Genomic DNA, 21,093 nt, shown 5'->3' on the forward strand with positions numbered 1-21,093 from the left:
TGAGTCTGGTATGAAAAAATTCATCTTGATTTGCAAATCGGTACACTATCGTCTTATCTCTATACCCTCCTTGTTAAGTGACATATGACTGTATTTTAGGACAAAAAGGTGTTGATTTTTAATAGCCTTACTGAGATAAAATAAATCACATAAGTTTTCAAATATGTGTACCATCATGATAATTGTGATAATAAATATATATATATTACTCTAATTTCCATATTATTTTAGGATCACCTCCTCCATTTCTGTAACAAAAGCCATTGGAATTTTGACAAGAATTAAAGTGAATCTGTAGATAATATTGGTAGAGCACTGCCAGCTCAACAATATTTGTTTTTCGATTCGTGATTGCTGGATGCCTTCCCATTTATTTAGATTTTCTTACATTTCTTTCAGCAACATTTTACAGATTTTAGCATATATGTCTTTCATTGCTTTGCTCAAATTTATTCCTAGGTATTTTATTCTTTTTGATGCTATTTTAACAAAAATTGCTTTCAAATCTTCTTTTTCGGATTGTTCATTGCTAGTGTATGGAAGTACAACTGATTTATGTATGTTGATCTTGTATCCAGCAACTTTGCTGATTTCATCCATTAATTCTAATTGGGTTTTTGTGGATTCTTTAGAATTTTCTCAAATATAAGATCATATTGTCTGGGAATAGAGATGATTTTACATTTTTCTTTCCAATTTGGGTGCCATCTATTTATTTATTTATTTTCATAGCCTGGTTGCTCTGGGTAGAAATTCCAGTACAATGTTAAGTGTTAGTGGTAAAAGTGGGTATTCTTGTCTTGTTTTTGATCCTGGGGAAGAGCTTTCAGTTTTTCATCACTGAGTAGTTGTGGATTTTTCATTTAAAGCCCTTTAGCATATTGAGGAAGTCCCCTTCTATTACAAGTTTTCTGGGGTTTTTTTTTTTAATCATGAAAGGTTATTGATGTTTTAAGTGGTTTTTTTTTTTTTTTTATCTGCGTCAGGTTAGGTAATCAGGCAATTTTTTCCCTTTATTGCACTATGTGATGTATCATAATGATTGCTTTTCATACATTAATTTACTCTTACATTCCTGTAATAAGACCCATTGGTAGTGATTTATCATCATTTTTATATGCGCCAGGGATTGGAATTGGGTTAAAGTTTTGCATTTACATTCATAAGAACTGTTAGTCTATAGCTTTTTTTTTTTAATTTCCTGTAATGCTTTTGTCTGGCTTCAGTATCTGATTAATGAATGTCAACTTCTATTATTTTTTGGAAAATTTTTAGAAGGATTGGTGTTAATTCTTCATTAAATGTTTGATAGAACTCAATAGCAAAGCTATCTTACCCTGGTCATTTCTTGGCTAGGAAAATTGTGATTACTTATTCAATATTTTTACTTGTTATGTATCTGTTCATATTTTCTGGGCTTGTTTTAGAGTCAGTTTCAGTATTTAGTGTGTTTCTGAAAAGGGGTCAATTTCATCCATGTTATTTACTTTATTGGTGTGACATATGTTCATAGTACTCTCTTATAATCTCTTTTTAAAATTCCTGTAGGTTCATGAATAAAGTACCCAAAATTTCTGATTTTAGTACTTTGAATCTTCTTTCTTATTCATGGTCAGTATAGCTAAATGATTGTCAATTGGTTGATCTTTTCAAATAGCCAACTTTTGGTTGTATTAATTGTTTTTATATTCCCTGTTTCGTTAATCTCTATCTTTACTATTTTCTATTGCTTGCTCTGTGTATAGTCTGCTCTTCTTTTTCTATTTTATTTTGGTTGAAAGTTAGGCTATTGGTTTGATATCTGTTTTCTATTAGACAATATTTCACTATGCTGGCCAGGCTGGTCTTGAACTCCTGGGCTCAAGTGATCCACCTGCCTTGGCCTCCCAAAACGCTGGGATTGCAGACACGAGCCATTGTGCCTGGCCACTGTTTTCTATTTTTAGTGTAGACACTTACAGCTATAAATTTCCATTGGAGCAATGCTTTCATTGCATTTCATAAATTTTGATATATTGTGTTTTTGTTTCCATTCATCTCAACTAATTTACCTTAAAATTTCTTTTTGTGACCTATTACTTGTTTAAGGATATTTTTCCCATATATTTGCAAATTTTTTTTTATTTCCAGTTTCATTTTATTCAAAGTAACTTGAAAAAGTTACTTTGTATTGTTTCAGTCTTCTTAATTGTTTTGAGACTTGTTTTTGGCCTAAAATATGGTCTATCCTGGATACTGTTTCATGTGTACTCGAGAAAAATATATTTTCTGATGTTGTTTGATGGACTGTCTTACATATGTGTGTACCTGTTAGGTCTAGTTTGTTTATAGTGTTGTTCAAGTCTTCTATTTTCTTTTTGCTATTTAGTTATTCTATCCATTATTGAAAGTGGAGTGTTAAAGTTTACAAATACTATTGTAAAACAATATATTTATCCTTTCAGTCCTGCAGTTTTTGTTTGATCTATTAAGAGACTGTTGTTAGATATGTATATGTTTGTAAATTTTAAAGATTTTATGGATTGACTATATTACCAATATATACTGCCTTTGTCTCATAGCCATTTCCACTCTGTTTTGATTACTATTGGCATGGAACGTCTCTTGCATACTTCACTTTCAAATTATTTGCTGCTTTTCTAAAAGTGAGACGATCTTTTCTAAGCTTGTAAAGTAAATCTCTTGTATACAGCATAGTTCCTTCTTTGTTAATTTTTTTATTCTGCCAATTTCTGCCTTTTCATTTGAGAGTTTAGTTCATTTAAATTTATTGGGATTACTGATAAGGATAAGAATACTGTTTTTTTTGTTTGTTTTCTCTATGCCATATATTCGGGGACGGGGGATCATTCCTCAATTTCTCTATTACTACCTTCATTTTGTTTAATTGCATTTGTGGATGTGCCATTTTGTGTATATGTGCTATTTTTATTCTCTTCTAATTTATTTATTGTACTTTTTAAAGTTATTTTCCTAGTGGTTATCCTGGGTATTTAGATTATCTTAAATTATAACAATTTTATATGACCTAATACCAAATTAATTTAAATAACATTCAAAAATGTGCTCAGATATAGCTTATACCACCCACTTTGTTGTAATTATCACATATTACATCTTTATACATTGTTTGCCCTTTGACATAGGTAACATTTTGTTCATTTGTCTTTTAAATTATAAAGAAAATAACTTACAAACCAAAGATACAAAAACACTGTCTATAATAAATACCTATGGAGTTATATTTTACCATGTTCTTTATTTCTTCATATGTCTTCAAATTACTTTCTATTGTCTTTTCATTTCAGTCCAAAGAATTCTCTTTAGCATTTCTCACAGTGTATGTCTACAAGCAATGAGTGCCCTCAGTTTTTGTTTATCTGCAAATGTCCCAATTTCTCCTTCATTTTTAGAGGATAGGTTTAACAAATATAGAACTTTTTTTTTTGTTTTTGAGATGGAGTTTTATTCTCATCACCCAGGCTGGAGTGTAATGGTGCAATCTCAGCTCACTGCAACCTCCGCCTCCCAGGTTCAAAAGCGTTTCTCCTGTCTCAGCCTCCCAGTACCTGGGACTACAAGTGCACACCACCACACCTGGCTAATTTTTGTATTTGTAGTAGAGACGGGGTTTCATCATGTTGACCAGGCTGGTTTTGAATTTCTGACCTCAGGTGATCCACTTGCCTTGGCCTCCCAAAATGCTGGGATTATAGGCGTTGGGCCAGATCTCTTGTTTCATAGTTGTTGTTTTTTTTTTCTGTCAAGACTTTAAATATGTCATCCATTATCTCTTCGACTATTATTTATGCCTGTATCTCTTCTCTCCTTTTAGGATTCCCATTATGCATGTGATGGAGCACTTCATGGTGACCTTGAAGTTTATTAGGCTCTATTTTTTTCTTTATTCATCTTTCTTTCTGCTGACTTTTTTCTTCTGCCTGCCCACATCTGCTGTTGAACCCCTGGAGTGATTTTCTCATTTCTGTTTTCGTGCTTCAACTTTAGAAGTTCTATTTGCTTCCTTTTAAACTTTTTTTTAACCTCTTTATCGATACTTTCTATCTAGTGATGTATTAATATTATTCTGCTGGTTTCCTTTAGTTATATTACCATGGTTTTCTTTAGCCATTCAAACATATCTGTAACAGTTTTAAAGCACTTTATCATTAAAACTAGTATTTGGGCTTCTTCGGGACTAAATTTTCATTGCTTTCTTTATCCTTAGAAGTGGGCCATGCTTCATGTTGTTGAAAACTGGATATTTTGAATAGCATAAGATGGCAACTGTGGAAATCAGATTCTCACCCATCCCCATGATGTGTGGTTGCTGCTTGTTGTGACTGTTGTGTGTTTACTGACTTTTCCCAGCTAATTTTATGAAGTGTGTTTTCTCTTTTATTCTTTTGTCATATTGGCCACTGAGATCTCTGTTCTGTTAGTGATGGCTAGTTGTGTGACGGCACAAGAGGAGACATAAGAGAAGCTCAAGTATACGAAGCTTATTATACTCACAATCCTTGAGACAGGAGGCATGGCATGCCATGGAGAGCAGCATAGGAAAGACACTGGGGCAGTCAAGAGGCAGAAGATGGAGTGAAGGGAAAGCATTAGGCCAGAGCCTTTATTGGGGTTTCTGCAGGAAAGGCAAGTCAGAGCAAAGTGAACAGTGTAGGACTGGTTAGTGTGAATACTTCTGGTGGACTCTAAGCTGAAGATACGGTCTCTAGTTGCCTGGTGTCTGGTCCTGGGATGATTAATTTAGAGGAATAATTTTCCCTGGGGTGTATGGGCCAGATAGAGATATGGCTCTCAATTGGTTAGTTTGCATGTTAAACACATGCTTCCTGCTCAGCCATTTATTATCTCTAAGGATTGGCTAGCCCCAAAAGTTTTTTATATATATATAAAAATAACAGCAAAAAAAAAGTCACCCAGTCCGTGCAGATTAGTTGTCTGTTGGATCACTGCCTTATTGCTTATCTAGGCAGTTTTCAACTCTTCCTTAGCCTTCACTTCCTACTGTGTGGTGCCTTTTGGCCAATAGTAAAATCTTAAGGTCTTCTCAAGTCTTTTCTGAGTACATGTCCAACTTTGTGAATATGCATGACTCTCCAAATTTCACATAATACTTGGGAGTTTTTCAAAGTTCTAATTTCTTCATGTATCTCCTTCCCTAACCTCTGCCTACCCATGGTTTTGTTTTCTATTGCTTGCCCTAAATGTTATCCTTATTTACAGTTGTCAGTGGTTAATTTCATTTGTCTTTAAATGCTTTCAACAAATGCGCCCCTGTGACTCATACAATCCCTTAGCCTTGGAAAGGTCTAAGGAAGGCCAAATAAAGGCAAACACTTCAGGGAACCATCAGGTAAAGATCCCTAACAGATTATAACACACAATTGCAATTTTTGGAGAATGAGACCTGTATTACTCCCTCCATTGCATCTACCTGCACTAAGAATAGGAGCTGATGTCAAGGTTGCCTCCAAGCTAGGGATTAAGGAATGGTAATAGAGTGTGTTAAAATACCACCAAGCCAAGCTCTCTTATCAAAAATTCTCTGGTTGTTGTAAGGTTTTTATTAGATTCTAGTGTTAAAAATAAGTTGATTCTCACAGTTTTTGCCAGTGTATACGTTGCTTTCTATGGAGAGACAGAGTTTTAAAGTTTTCTAGTCTTTGGTTATCACTGACATCACTCTAAAGATATCATTAAAAAAATAAGGTACTTGATTACTTTATTTGGATTCTTCATGCATTTTATTTATTTTCTTGCTTCATTGCAATGGTTGTAACTTCTATTACATTGTGGTATGCAAGTGGTGATAGAAGTTATCGCATCATGTGGACTCTTAGGGGAAATTAAATGGTTTACTTTTTTTTTTTTTACCAGTTATACTTCGGGATAATTAAATACCCTAAAATGTATACAATACAATGACTTTTCAAAAACTTTCCGAGTTCTGCAACCATAGTCACATTATGATTTTAGAAATAGATTGCCTCTTCTAGACATTTTATATTAAACTTATCATAACATGTTATATTTTTGTATTTGGCTTCTTTTAGTTAGCAACACTTTCTTGAAGCTCATCCATCTTGTAGCATATTCCTTTATATTATTCAATAACATTCCACTGTAGGAATATATCACATTTTGTTTATTCATTCACCAATTGATATGCATTTGGAATGTTTCCAGTTTCTGATTCTTGTGAATAACGTTGCTATAAAAATTTGCATCCAAGGCTTTATGTGAAAATATGTTTTCATTTGTCCCAGATAGATAGCTAGATTTAGAATTGCTATCTAATATGAAACAATTATGAAATTATGCTCCAATGTGGCTGCCATATTTGACATTCTCATAAGCAAAATATGAGAATTTCCTTTTCTTCACAGTCTGATCGATGTCGGTTTGTGAAGTAGTATCTCATTGTGGTTTTAGCTTGTATTTTCCTAATAACTTATGATGTTAATAATTTTTGATGTCTTTTTTTGATGAAAGGTCTATTAAAATATTTTGCCCACTTTTAAATTCGGTTATTTGTCATATTAATGAGTTGTTGGATTATTATTTTTCTAGATACAAGATCTTTATCAGATATATGACATGCAAATATTTTCTCCATGTCCCTGGTTATCTTTCCATTTTGTCACTGATGTCTTTTGAAGCATGAAAGCTTTTAGTTCTCATGAAATCCAATTACTCATTTTGTCTTTATGGATTGTAGTTTAATTTTTGTGGCTAAGGATTATTTGCTTACCTCAAAGTCACAACAATTTTCTTCCATGTTTTCTTCTAAGAATTATTTAGTTTTGGCTTTTACATTTAGTGCTATTTGATGTTAGTTTAGCTTTGCATGTGGTGTAGGATAAGGGTCTAAATTCATCTTTCTACATACGGATATCTGATGTGTCAGAATCATTTCTCGAGAAGACCATTTTTTTCTCCACCAAATAGGAGAAAAATGTACACCTTTGTAAAAGGTTTTACATCTTTGTAAAATTGCCTTGGCATCATTGGTCCATGTCTTTAAACATCTTTAAAGTAATCAAGCACATAGTATTGTTATTGTTTTTGAGATTTTCGATGTTATTATTAGAATTACTATTATCATTACTAGAACTAGCATTTGTTAGCATATGTCTTAAATTAGCACAGAGATCCTACAAAGACTCATAAATGTTGTCACCAGTTGTTTTCATTTAAATAATACAAGAACATTTAAAAACCTTTCATCTACCCAATTTTTTCAGAACTAGAATAATTTTTATTATAATTATTTTATAATAAAATATTATATAAAACGGTGATCTATAACTTTTTAAATTAATTCAACTTATGAATAATGATAGACTAAATGCCTGAGTTTCATATATACCTATGCACATGAGCACAAACACACATACACACAAAGATCTTACTAAAATTGTTATGTGGCTTTTTTTTTACTCAAAGTTAAATTATAAATATATTTTCATGTCACTAGCCTTTATATATATTAGTTTTATAGGTTCACAGTACTCTTTAATGTGAAGCTTGCCATAAAATTTTAATAATTTTCTATTACAGTGTTTTTTTTCTGACAGCAGTGTCTACATGCCACTCTTTAAAATTATTAGATTGTTTTACTAGTTTTCTAATATCTCTTCTATCTCCAGTTGCATATTCCCGATATAATTTTATCTATGCTATAGGTTTGAAAAAGATATCCTTGGTATTTTTTAAAAATAATTGTTTTACCTATTTAGAGATTCAATTATCATATTTTCCTGTACTCAGACCAGGTCGACCAAGCAATTACAATACTTAGTCAATTTATAACTCTGAAATAATGGAGTATGCATCAGTCAGTTTGTTCTAAATGTATACATTTTAAAAGTTTATTTTTTTTGCTCTTGGACATAGAAATGTGATGTCAGAATAATTAAAAATAATATGTATTGATATTATTATGACTGTTATATTCATCACAAAGTTTCAGAGTTTGTTTCTTGCCTACTTCATATCTCAAGCTTTGACCAATGAGGCATTAGTCAAAATGGATTAGTTTACATAGCCTTATAATTGTATGAGTTTTGTATTATGGGTCATGTATGGGAGGGCATATCATAAGTATTTGAATGTTTGTAGGGTAATTGGTCAGGGTAGATTTAACCCTCAACAGACGACTATATACTAAATGTTATTCAAAATTTACTTTTACAAAAAGAAAAAGATGTTATGTGTATGTGTGTGCCCATGTGTATACGTGTATCATGTGCACATGTACACAATAATGAATGACCGAGAGGATGAGTCATATTTTTAATTATTCCATACTACATATTGGGTTTTAGAAAAGGTAAGGCAGGTCAGCTCTTACTAAATACTTTAAAAATACTTTAAATACATTAGTTTTAAGGAGCTCCATAAAAGTGTTAATTTAGTAAGATGTGAAGCAGTTCATCACATTAAAGCCCTGAGAATTGGGGGAAACCATGTATTTCTGTATGTTAGTGACTATGAAAAGTAACAATTATACAATTATACCACCCAGATCACTGCATCAAAAGTTTTATTTTATGTCAGTGTTTTCACTCTTTCTCTGTTCATTTCTGGTTGCCTTAGAAGAAAACAGTTATTCTTTGTCAGGTTGAGGGCATCCAAGTGTACCAAAAGGTCAATCTAATTAAAAAAGGGAAAGAACTTCAAACCACAAGGGGAAAACAGATCCAGCTAAATGCCAAGGAATTTATATTACTGAATGAATGAGGTAAACAGTCAGACAATGAGATGAATGCACAAAGTGTCAAAGAGAGAAAAAAAGGTAGTCTGTGACCTTTAAATTATTATTTTTTGTAAATTAAATGATATTTACTCCTCGAAAGAGAAACATTGTACATTAGAAACATTAAAAATATAATTCATTTTTATCACAGCATAATTTTGGAGAGATTTATTTTCCTCCAGTGATCCCCAAAATATTTAAATTTATAAACAATTGAGCAGGGAAACTAGATTAAAGGTAGCATCGTCTCTGAATGACTTTTCCCAAGGAAACACTCAATTATTTTAATTTTTAATCTTTGCAAATGCTATCCATCATTTGGAATTGCCACCCCATATGCTGTTCAAAAAACATTGCTAAAATCCACATAAACCTTATCAAGAATAGATATCAAACTCTGCAGAATTAATGACTTGCAAAGCAAATAAAGAAAATGGTTGTGACTGGACCTTCTCACTTTACTATTTTTTCTCATGCCACCTTTTTTTAAAATTAATGTAGAGCCAGCAAAGAGTACATAGTATAAATTTTATAATTACAAGAAGGGTGGGGAGTATATTCCTACACTGAGTAAATTAACTTTGCCGTCAGTCACCAAGTGACTTTAATGCATTTTAACAATCTAGTTAAATACTCTACGGTAGAAGTCTATTAACAGTCACTATCTCAATGAGCCTTTAGCATCATTGTGTTTGTGAGGTCAGGCCCTCGATTAGTAACTGTATTATCCTATCAGTTATTTTACCTCCTGTTGTATTTTATGGACCAAGTATATGATATGCTGGGTCAGTATTATCATCAGCTTTTTATTGTTGTTGTTGTTTACACGTTAGAAAATCATAGAAAATAAAGTGCATTGCCTCTGCAAATTGATGATACCCTGTTTTTCTTGGCTATCAATAACCCAATATATCCTTTACTTTTTTTGGCCAAATCATTTCTATTTGAAACAAAACTGAGGTTCCCTGGCCCAAGTGTGAGTCACGCATGAGCAGATTCTGAGGCAAAACATTTTCTATAGCTCCCATTGCTCCTGTTCTTTTCGTGGGTAGGTGCTCTCTGCAATTGTCCTAATCTCCTATGCTAATATTGTAATTCCTCACTATGACTAGCATTCAAGTCTTCAGCAATAGCGCACTTGGCCAGACACTGGTGAACTGTCTAGTTCATATAAGGTCTCATTGCCTTGGTGGCTCAGCATCCCCTCAACCTTTACCTGCTCCTATTTCAACTCAGGCAAATGTCTCTGAGAACCCTGAATGCTGCCTACCTAGTTCTTCAATATTTATAATAACAGAACCATGGATTTGTCTTGCTTTGCCTTAACCCTGGATAAGTCCTCACATGTTTATGGTTGCTAGAACTGCAAAAGAGTCCACTATCTCTCTTTTTTTAATGCTTAAAAAAATTATCAGAAAAAAGTCATATGTACAACATGAGGTTTTGAAGTACGTGTACATTACAGAATGACTAAATCTAGCTAATTAACATATGACATATGAGACCTCATAGTTATCACATCAAACTAAGGAGTAAAATGCTGGTTACCAGGGGCTGCGGTGGTTGTGTGTTGTGGCGCAGGGCAGGTTGGGGTGATGTTGATCAAGGGATACAAAATTTCAACCAGATGGCAAGTATTAGTGCAAGAGATCTCTTGTACAACGTGGTGACTATAGTTAATAACAATGTATTATATATTTGAAAAATGCTTTAAAAAAAGCAGATGTAAAGTATTCTCACCATGTCTCTCAGCATTTGTGCCTTGGCACTACTCGTTGTCCATAAGACCCAGCTTCTATAATAGGGTTAATTAGCCCCAAACTAGTCATATATTTATTGAGTGGGTTTTTGCCTAGTGCTATTTATCTTGTCACTTTTCCTGCTAGCTTGGTAAGTGTTGTCAAAGTATTAGAATATCTTCTGCCAATGCTTCCAGTTTTAAATCATAACCAACTGTCATTTTCACTAAAAATACAAAATCAATCATAAAGTGGCTGATAGTGTGTCTGTATATAGGCCTTGTCAGTTACACTCTGCACTACAGATTTTATATGAAAACATTTCTTAAAGGACATTTTTTACATAATTGACTATTTGAACAGCTACAAACAAACCAACATCAAAGGATTAAAAATTAATTTGAATAGTAGTATATTGTTCATGCTTCTTTTTTATTTTGACATTAAATGTCTCTTTTCAAAAACATGCTATCAAACATAGATGTATAATTTTCAAACAAAAATAAAATAATGTTTATGAAAGTAAAATAATATTGCAGATAAACCAAGGTAAACATGGAGGAACATGATAAATTGTCTATATTTCAGTAAAGTTTTCAAATGTGGAATTTTTTCACAGGAAATTTATTGACATTCACTTGTCTCTCAAATGCCCTGGAAAGCTAGAGCCTCTTCTTGGCTGTGACAGTCCTGAGATATTTAGATGCCTTTCTGAGCTGAGCAGGCTTTAGTCAATTTAGGCTTCACAAACAAGCAAATAACAAGGAGGCAGAATCTCAGTGGGTCTGATTTGTAGCAAAGTAGAATGATTTTTTTTTACACTGCAGTGCTCATGCTTAGGTAGTGACTATTCATAAATCATTATCAATGGTGTAAAGACTCACTATGACTTGTAAACTATAAACTGTCCAAGAGAATTCAAAGACTTGATGGCTTGGGGCGTAATGTTACTGTCATCTCCACTCACTGTGGCGTGTCGTAGGGTCTTTTTTTTTTTTTTTTTTTTTTTTTTTTTTTTTCAGAAATTTTCACTAAATACAATAGAACTCCCTGACTACAATCCACAGTACAAATGAGGATATGAATTTATGATGTTAAGGTCAGAACATAGTTATAATTTTTCAGCAGATTCTAACTTTTCAAAAGATTCTAAACATGTAGCAGTACTGCAAGGATGCAAAAAAAAAAAAAAAAAAAAAAAGAAACCACCTTTCTTGAATATTTTCCTCACCATGTTTTATTCACAGTATCTCATACGTATTAGGCAGCCCATATATATATAGTTGTGTGTGTGTAAATTAGTTGTTAATGCTTTCAACTGATTAACATAATGTCATCAAGTTCCAGATTTGACTGTTCTTGGACAGATGACTCATGTTGATAATTAGAGTAAGAAGGTGCTAAAGTATGTAACAACAATGCCCTGTTATACTTTAAAATCTACCTTCTAAAGTATAAGAACACTAACACCGTTTATAGAAGACATAAGGAGAACCAACTCACTAATGCCTTGGTAAGTGAGTACGGACTAGAGTAAAATGAGTTAGCATTTTAATACACTAAACTTCGTACACCATCAACATTTAAAATATATGTTTCTAATATCAGATACCAGATATCAGATGTCAGTAATATCTGATAACAGATATAACTGACTCTTAAGGTACAGAACCCTTTGCTATAGGCAGTGATTAGAAAAGCAGTTGTTAATTTGTCTTTTCAATGTTTCTTTTTTCTGAGGTTCCATGCTGTCAAGCGTTTGAAAGATTCTGAGGTATATATTCTTTCTTTAGATGTTTAAAAACATTAATCAAATTGGACCTACATCTTTCCTTATCTAGTCTTGGTACTATTTAGCCTCTTAAGGAAGTTGACTGTTTCTGTGATAACAATTTGTTTTGTGAGTGTAGTTCAATTCACACATCATTGTACTGAGGATCTTCCAGAAACTTTACTGTCACCCCATATCTCTAATTTTGAATCTAAATATGTGCATTGTGGGGATATGGTATAATGAACTCTCATTATAGGCAATTACTTTTAAGCTAAAAGCAGCAAAGAGTAGCAAAAAATTTCCTCCTTTTCCCATTTGTCTTCCACATGCAAGATTGAGACATTTAATTCTGGAACATTTATTGTTGGTTAAAACATCCCTTTATGTCAACAGGAAGCCACCAGGTGACATTAAATATTTTTAGAAAACGTTGTACTTACATTTTTCTGACCTTTTTTGATATAAAAAAATCGCACATCTAAAAAAATTTAGTTTTTTTCTCACTTCTTGAGATCTGATTTTTCTTTACCACATCTCTACATTTGTCTACAAAAAAATTTTATCACACAGTGAGAATAAGAATTTTTCATTTACATGAGAGACTGACATTTTACAAATAGAAAAATTAAGGCACAGTAAGTTTGAAGAACTTTTCTAGGGTTGACAAATTTTCCAGTTTCGCAACAGAAACATTCTTATGCCACTCCAAGCTTACAGTTCATTAAAACAAATTATGTAAGTCCAGTAATGTTTTCTCTAATTTCCAGAATGGCATATCTCACTCTTCCATTTCATCCTCTTTCTACGTATCAACCAATAAAACATATTTAGAAAATGTATAAATATATGATAATTAGGATATATTATATTCCAAGATTATCTATTTCACTTAAATTTTAACTTATCTACCATCCTTGCTTACTTTTCTTGCCATATGTTCTGTAAAAGACAGCAGCTCATCTATGGTTTTACCTGTTATTGCTAGCAATTAAACATGCTTCCAATGACCCTAGGACTTTTTTGAAAGATACCCTTCTGGGTGTACAGCAATTAGAAAACAGAGAAATAAGAGTTGGCCAGGCGCGGTGGCTCATGCCTGTATTCCCAGCACACTGGGAGGCCGAGGTGGGTGGATCATGAGGTCAGGAGTTCGAGACCAGCCAGGTCAACATAGTGAAGTGCCGTCTCTACTAAAAATACATAAAATTAGCCGAGTGTAGTGGTGGGCACCTGTAATCCCAGCTACTTGGGAGGCTGAGGCAAGAGAATCATTTGAACCCAGGAGGTGGAGGTTGCAGTGAGCCGAGATCATGCCATTGCACTCCAGCTTGGGTGAGAGTGCAAGACTCTGTCTCAAAAAAATAAAGAGGAAAAACAAATTCTTTGGAGTCTTTGGGCAAAACAAACAAAAACTGTAAATCAACATAAGCACCAGCTTTCAAATCCAATCTGAGTTTTTAAAATTTTTAAATATTTAATTGACAAACAAAGTATATACAGTAACGGGTTGCTTAATGACAGAAATATGTTCTGAGAAATGCACCCTTAAGTGATTTCACTGTTGTCCAAACATCATAGAGTGTACTCTAAAAACCTACATGGGGCAGCCTTCTACATATTTAACCTATATGGTGTAGTTTATTTCTCCTAAGCTACAAACTTGTGCATCATGTTACTGTACTGAATACTGTGGCCAGTTGGAACACAGAGAGACTTATGTATTTAAACGTTCTAAACATGTAAAATTTTCAGTGAAAATAGGATATAAACTTTTTTTAAGAAATGGAATGCCTATGTAGGGCATTTACCATAAATGGAGCTTGCAGGACTGGAAGTTTCAATAAGTGAGTCAGTAAAGGAGTGCTGAGTGAACGTGAAGGCCTGGGGCATTACTGTACACTATTGTAGATTTTATAAACACTGTACACTTAGGCTACACCAAATTTATTTTAAAAATTGTCTTTCTTCAATAATAAATTAACTCACTGTCACTATTTTACTATATTAACTTTTATATTTTTAAAACTTTTTTCTTTTAAAGTAACAGCTTAAAACACAAATATTTTATGGCTGTACAAAAATATTTTATGTCCTATTCTGTAAGCTTTTTTCTATTTTTCAATTTTTAATTTTTTTTTTTACTTTGTAAACTTTCTTGTTAAAAACTAGGACATAAATATACACATTAGCCTAGGCCCATCCAGGATAAGGATCATGAATATCATTGTTTTCCACCTCCATATCTTGTCCCACCAGGTCTTCAGAGACAATGACACACATGGAGGCGTCATTGTCTCCTGTGAGAACAATGCCTTATTCTAGAATACCTCCTGAAGGACTTGCCTGTGGTTGTTTTACAGTTAACCATTTTTGTATAAGTAGAAGGAGAACACCCTATAATAACAGTAAAATGTATATTGTAGTAAATTAATAAACCAGTAACATAATTGCTTGTTATCATAAGGAAGTATTAGGTACTATACACGATTGTGTGTGCTATACTTATATATGACTGGCAGCACAGCAGATTTGTTTACACCAGCATCACCACAGGATGTGAATAATGAGTTGTGCTATGATATTGTGGCAGTGCCCACATCACCGGACAACAGGAATTTTTCAGCTCCATTATAACCTTATGAGACCACCTTGTATATGCAGTCCATCATTGAAGTGTCATTATGAGATGCAATATCGTATATCAAGATACACAATGTAATAATTTGATAAATGTTTAGACTGTGTAGATTACCACAGTCATATTAATTGACACATTCATCACCACACATAGTTACCATTTGTGTGTTTGGGCAGGAGGTGAGGACACTTAAAATGTGCTCTCTCATCAAATTTTAAGTAAACAATACAGTATTACCAACTAGTCACCATGCTGCACTTTCAGTCCCCAGAAATCATTCATCTTATTACTGAAAGCTTGTACCCCTTGACCAACATCTCTCTTCCATTTTCCTCACCTTGTAGTCCCTGGCAAACACAAATACTCTTTGTCTCAATGAGTTCAACTTTTTTATGATCTCAATTATGTGAGATCATACAGTATTTGCCTTTCTGTGACTGGCTTATTTTGTTTAACACAGTGTCCTTCAGGTTAATCCACGTTGTGGCAAATGGCAGGATTCCCATCTTTTTGTGGCTGGACAATATTCTTACACACACACACACACAAACACACACATGCACACACATACACATACAAACACACCACATTTTCTATATCCATTCATCCATCAGTGGACACTTAGGTTGTTTTCATACCTTGGCTTTCATGAAAAATGCTGCAATAAATATAGTGGCTCAGATATCTCTTGGAGGTACTGATTTTATTTCCTTTGGATATAAACCTAGAAAGACGTGAGGTTGCTGGATCACATGGTACTTCTATTTTTTTCAAATTTTTAGAGAAACTTTCATGTTGTTTTTCATAATGACTGTGCCAATTTACTTTCCTCCCAAAGTGTACAAAGTTTCCCTTTCACTACACCCTTGCCAACACGTTATCTCTTGTCTTTTTTTTTTTAATTATTATTTTTTGAGATAGTTTTGCTCTTGTTGCCCAAGCTGGAGTGCAATGGTGCCATCATGGCTCACTGCAACCTCCACCTCCTGGGTTCAAGTGATTCTCCTGCCTCAGCCTCCCAAGTAGCTGTGATTATAGGTGCATGCCACCACACCCAGCTAATTTTTTGTATTTTTAGTAGATACAGGGTTTCACCACGTTAGCCAGGTTGGTCTTGACTCCTGACCTCAAATGATCCCCCCGCCTTGGCCTCCTGAAGCGCTGGGATTACAGGCCTGAGCCACTGCACCCAGCCATCTTTTTTTTTTTTTTTTAATAATTAGCCATCCTAAGAGGTGTGATGTGATAGCTCACTGTGGTTTTGATTTGCATTTCCCTGAAGAATAGTGATGATGAGCAAATTTTCATATGCCTGTTGACCATGTATATATCTTAATCCCATTTACAATAGCATCAAAAATAATAAAATACTTAGGAACAAATTTAACCTAGGAGGCAAAAGATCTACACACTGAAAACTATAAAACATTGATGAAAGAAATTGAAGTAGACACAAGCAAATGGAAAAATATCCTGTGTTAAATAATTGAAAGATTATTATTGTTAAAATGTCTATATTACCTAAAATGACCTACAGATTCAGTGTGATTCTTATCAAAATTCTAATGCCATTTTTCAAAAAAGGAGAAAACACAATCCTAAAATATATGTGGAACTGCAAAAGACCCCTAACAGCCAAGTCAGTGTTGAGAAAGAAGAACAAAGCAAGAGGTAATACATTCCTTGATTTCAAATTCGACTGCAAAACTACAGAAATCAAAACAATATGATGTTGACATCCAGACATGTAGACCAATGGGAAAAAAAAAAGAGATCCTAGAAATAAACCCATACAAGTGCAGTCAGTTATTTGACTAGAGTACTAAGAAAGCAATGGGAAAAGGATAGTCTCTTCAATAAATTATGTTGAGAAATCTGAATATCCACATGAAAAAGGATGAAATTGGGCTTTCATTTTACATTATACATAAAAATCAATTCAAAATGAATTGAAAACTTAAAAATAAGATGTGAAACTGTAAAACTTTCAGAAGAAAACATAGGACAAATATCCCTGACATTTGTCTTAGCAATGTTTTTTTTTTTTTTAATGTGACAATAAAAGCACAGGAAACAAAAGCGAAAATAAACAAGTCAAACTACATCAAGCGAAAAAGCTTCTGCACAGCAAAGGAAACAATCAACTAAATGAAAAGACAACCTATGAAATGGAAGAAAATATTTGCAAATCTTATATCTGGTAATGGGTTCTTATTTAAAATATATACGGAACTCACACAACTCAATGGGAAATATACCCCAAATAACCCAATTCAACATGAGCAAAGGATCTAAATAGACACTTCTGAGTTTTTCATAGGGGAAGGGGAACAGGGATGGTTATGATTGCCTCAAGGAGAGGAAAAGCATAGAGTCTTCCAGGGTCCTGTAAAGCTAGAAACGTATATTACTGAGGACTAGTATATCTGCAATGTAGCAAATAAATTATACATTAAAGCCAGCATAGATTGCTTAATTTATATTATAGGTAGTGTGAAATTATTACTAGTATAATGCTAATATCCCGTCACAGCACATAATAAATGATATACTAATTTTCTAAATTTCCCTGAAAACAATATAAATGATGTGTAATTTTGAATTATCTCCAAAGAACTTACTTTTTGATATTAGCATTTAAAGATCACTCAAATTATGATAAAAAAATTTTTTAAGTAGACAAAATTATTTTTGAACCAAGATAGGGAGAGTAATACAAAAAATGTTTCACTTTTAAACTTGTATTGCTTTTCTAGATATGTTTTCTTTTAGGAAAGCAGAAGCTATTGAAGAGATAACTCTCCATATCATACATGATTTTAATATTAACTTTGATTTAAACAATGCTGACATTGAGTTCTAATCAAATATCACATTATATTTTATGTATACATTTTGCTTTGTTTACCAGTTTCTTTAAAAATATATATAATAAGACTTTTAGCTGTAAAACTGATTTGATATAATGAGAAAACAAAGATAATCTAACATGCTAGTGGCATTTGATGTGTAATAAATATTAAAGTAAGATTTATTGATTGAGTTCCAAGATAGCCAAATAGGAACAGCTCCAGTCTACAGCTCCCAGCATGAGTAACACAGAAGACGGGTGATTTCCGGATTTCCAATTGAGGTACCAGGTTCATCTCACTGGGGATTGTCAGACAGTGGGTGCAGGACAGTGGGTGCAGCCCACAGAGCGAGAGCCGAAGCAGGGCGAGGCATCGCCTCACCCGGGAAGTGAAAGGGGGCAGGGAATTCCCTTTCCTAGCCAAGAGAAGCCGTGACAGACAACACCTGGAAAATTGGGTCACTCCCACCCTAATACTGTGCTTTTCCAATGGTCTTAGCAAACAGCACACCAGGAAATTATATCCTGCACCTGGCTCAGATGGTCCCACACCCATGGAGCCTCGCACACTGCTAGCACAGCAGTCTGAGATCAAACTGCAAGGTGGCAGAAAGGCTGGGGGAGGGGCGCCCACCATTTCTGAGGCTTGAGTAGGTAAACAAAGCGGCCAGGAAGCTCAAACTCGGTGGAGCCCACTGCAGCTCAAGGAGGCCTGCCTGCCTCTGTAGACTCCAACTCTGGAGGCAGGGCATAGCAGAACAAAAGGCAGCGGAAACTTCTGCAGATTTAAATGTCCGTGTCTGACAGCTTTGAAGAGAGTAGTGGTTCTCCCAGCACAGAGTTTGAGATCTGAGAATGGACAGACTGCCTCCTCAAGTGGGTCCCTGACCCCCCGAGTAGCCTAACTGGGAGGCAACACCCAGTAGGGGCAGATTGACACCTCACACGGCCAGGTACCCCTCTGAGACGAAGCTTCCAGAGGAACGATCAGGTAGCAACATATGCTGTTCAGCAATATTTGCTGTTCTGCAGCCTCTGCTGCTGATACCCAGGCAAACAGGGTCTGGAGTGGACCTCCAGCAAACTCCAACAGACCTGCAGCTGAGGGTCTTAGCTGTTAGAAGGAAAACTAACAAACAGAAAGGACATCCACCCCAAAACCCCATCTGTACGTCACCATCATCAAAGACCAAAGGTAAATAAAACCACAATGATGGAGAAAAAACAGAGCAGAAGAGCTGAAAATTCTAAAAATCAGAGCATCTCTCCCCCTCCAAAGGAACACAGCTCCTCACCAGGAATGGAACAAAGCTGGACAGAGAATGACTTTGACGAGGTGAGAGAAGAAGGCTTCAGATGATCAAACTTCTCTGAGCTAAAAGAGGAAGTTAGTACCCATTGCAAAGAAGCTAAAAACGTTGAGAAAAGATTAGATGAATGGCTAACTAGAATAACCCGTGTAGAGAAGTCCTTAAATGACCTGATGGAGCTGAAAACCATGGCACAAGAACTACGTGATGAATGCACAAGCTTCAGTAGCCAATTCGATCAGCTGGAAGAAAGGGTATCAGTGATTGAAGATCAAATGAATGAAATGAAGCAAGAAGAGAAGTTTAGAGAAAAAAGAGTAAAAAGAAATGAACAAAGCCTCCAAGAAATATGGGTCTATGTGAAAAGACCAAATCTATGTCTGATTGGTATACCTGAAAGTGACAGCGAGAATGGAACCAAGTTGGAAAACAGTCTACAGGATATTATCCAGGAGAACTTCCCCAACCTAGCAAGGCAGGCCAACATTCAAATTCAGGAAATACAGAGAATGCCACAAAGATACTCCTCGAGAAGAGCACCTCCAAGACACATAATTGTCAGATTCACCAAAGTTGAAATGAAGGAAAAAAATATTAAGGGCAGCCAGAGAGAAAGGTCGAGTTACCAACAAAGGGAAGCCCATCAGACTAACAGTGGATCTCTTGGCAGAAACTCTACAAGCCAGAAGAGAGTAGGGGCCAATATTCAACATTCTTAAAGAAAAGAATTTTCAACCCAGAATGTCATATCCAGCCAAACTAAGCTTCATAAGTGAAGGAGAAATAAAATCCTTTACAGACAAGCAAATGCCTGCCCTACAAGAGCTCCTGAAGGAAGCACTAATCATGGAAAGGAACAACTGGTACCAGCCACTGCAGAAACATGCCAAAATGTAAAGACCATCGATGCTAGGAAGAAACTGCAACAAATAACAAGCAAAATAACCAGCTAACATCACAATGACAGGATCAAATTCACACATAACAATATTAACCTTAAATGTAAATGGGCTAAATGCTCCAATTAAAAGACACAGACTGGCAAATTGGATAAAGAGTCAAGACCCATCAGTGTGCTATATTCAGGAGACCCATCTCACGTGCACAGACACACATAGGTTCAAAATAAAGGGATGGAGGAAGATCTACCAAGCAAATGGAGAACAAAAAAAGGCAGGGGTTGAAATACTAGTCTCTGATAAAACAGATTTTAAACAAACAAAGATCAAAGAGACAAAGAAGGCCATTACATAATGATAAAGGGATCAATTCAACAGGAAGAGCCAACTATCCTAAATATATATGCATCCAATACAGGAGCAACCAGATTCATAAAGCAAGTCCTTAGAGACTTACAAAGAGACTTAGACTCCCACACAATAATAATGGGAGACTTTAACACCCCACTGTCAACATTAGACAGATCAACAAGACAGAAAGTTAACAAGGATATCCAGGAATTGAACTCAGCTCTGCACCAAGCAGACCTAATAGACATCTACAGAACTCTCCACCCCAGATCAACAGACTATGCATTCTTCTCAGCACCACATCTCACTTATTCCAAAATTGACCACATAGTTGGAAGTAAAGCACTCCTCAGCAAATGTAAAAGAACAGAAATTATAACAAACTGTCTCTCAGACCACAATGCAGTCAAACTAGAATCCAGGACTAAGAAACTCACTCAAAACCACTCAACTACATGGAAACTGAACAACCTGTTCCTGAATGACTACTGGGTACATAAGGAAATGAAGGCAGAAATAAAGATATTCTTTGAAACCAGTGAGAACAAAGACACAACATACCAGAATCTCTGGGACACATTTAAATCACTGTGTAGGGGAAATTTATAGCACTAAATGCCGACAAGAGAAAGCAGGAAAGATCTAAAATTGCCACCCTAACATCACAATTAAAAGAACTAGAGAAACAAGAGCAAACACATTCAAAAGCTAGCAGAAGGCAAGAAATAACTAAGATCAGAGCAGAACTGAAGGAG

Source organism: Nomascus leucogenys, chromosome 22a, assembly GCF_006542625.1.
Source record: "Nomascus leucogenys isolate Asia chromosome 22a, Asia_NLE_v1, whole genome shotgun sequence".
NCBI lineage: Eukaryota > Metazoa > Chordata > Mammalia > Primates > Hylobatidae > Nomascus > Nomascus leucogenys.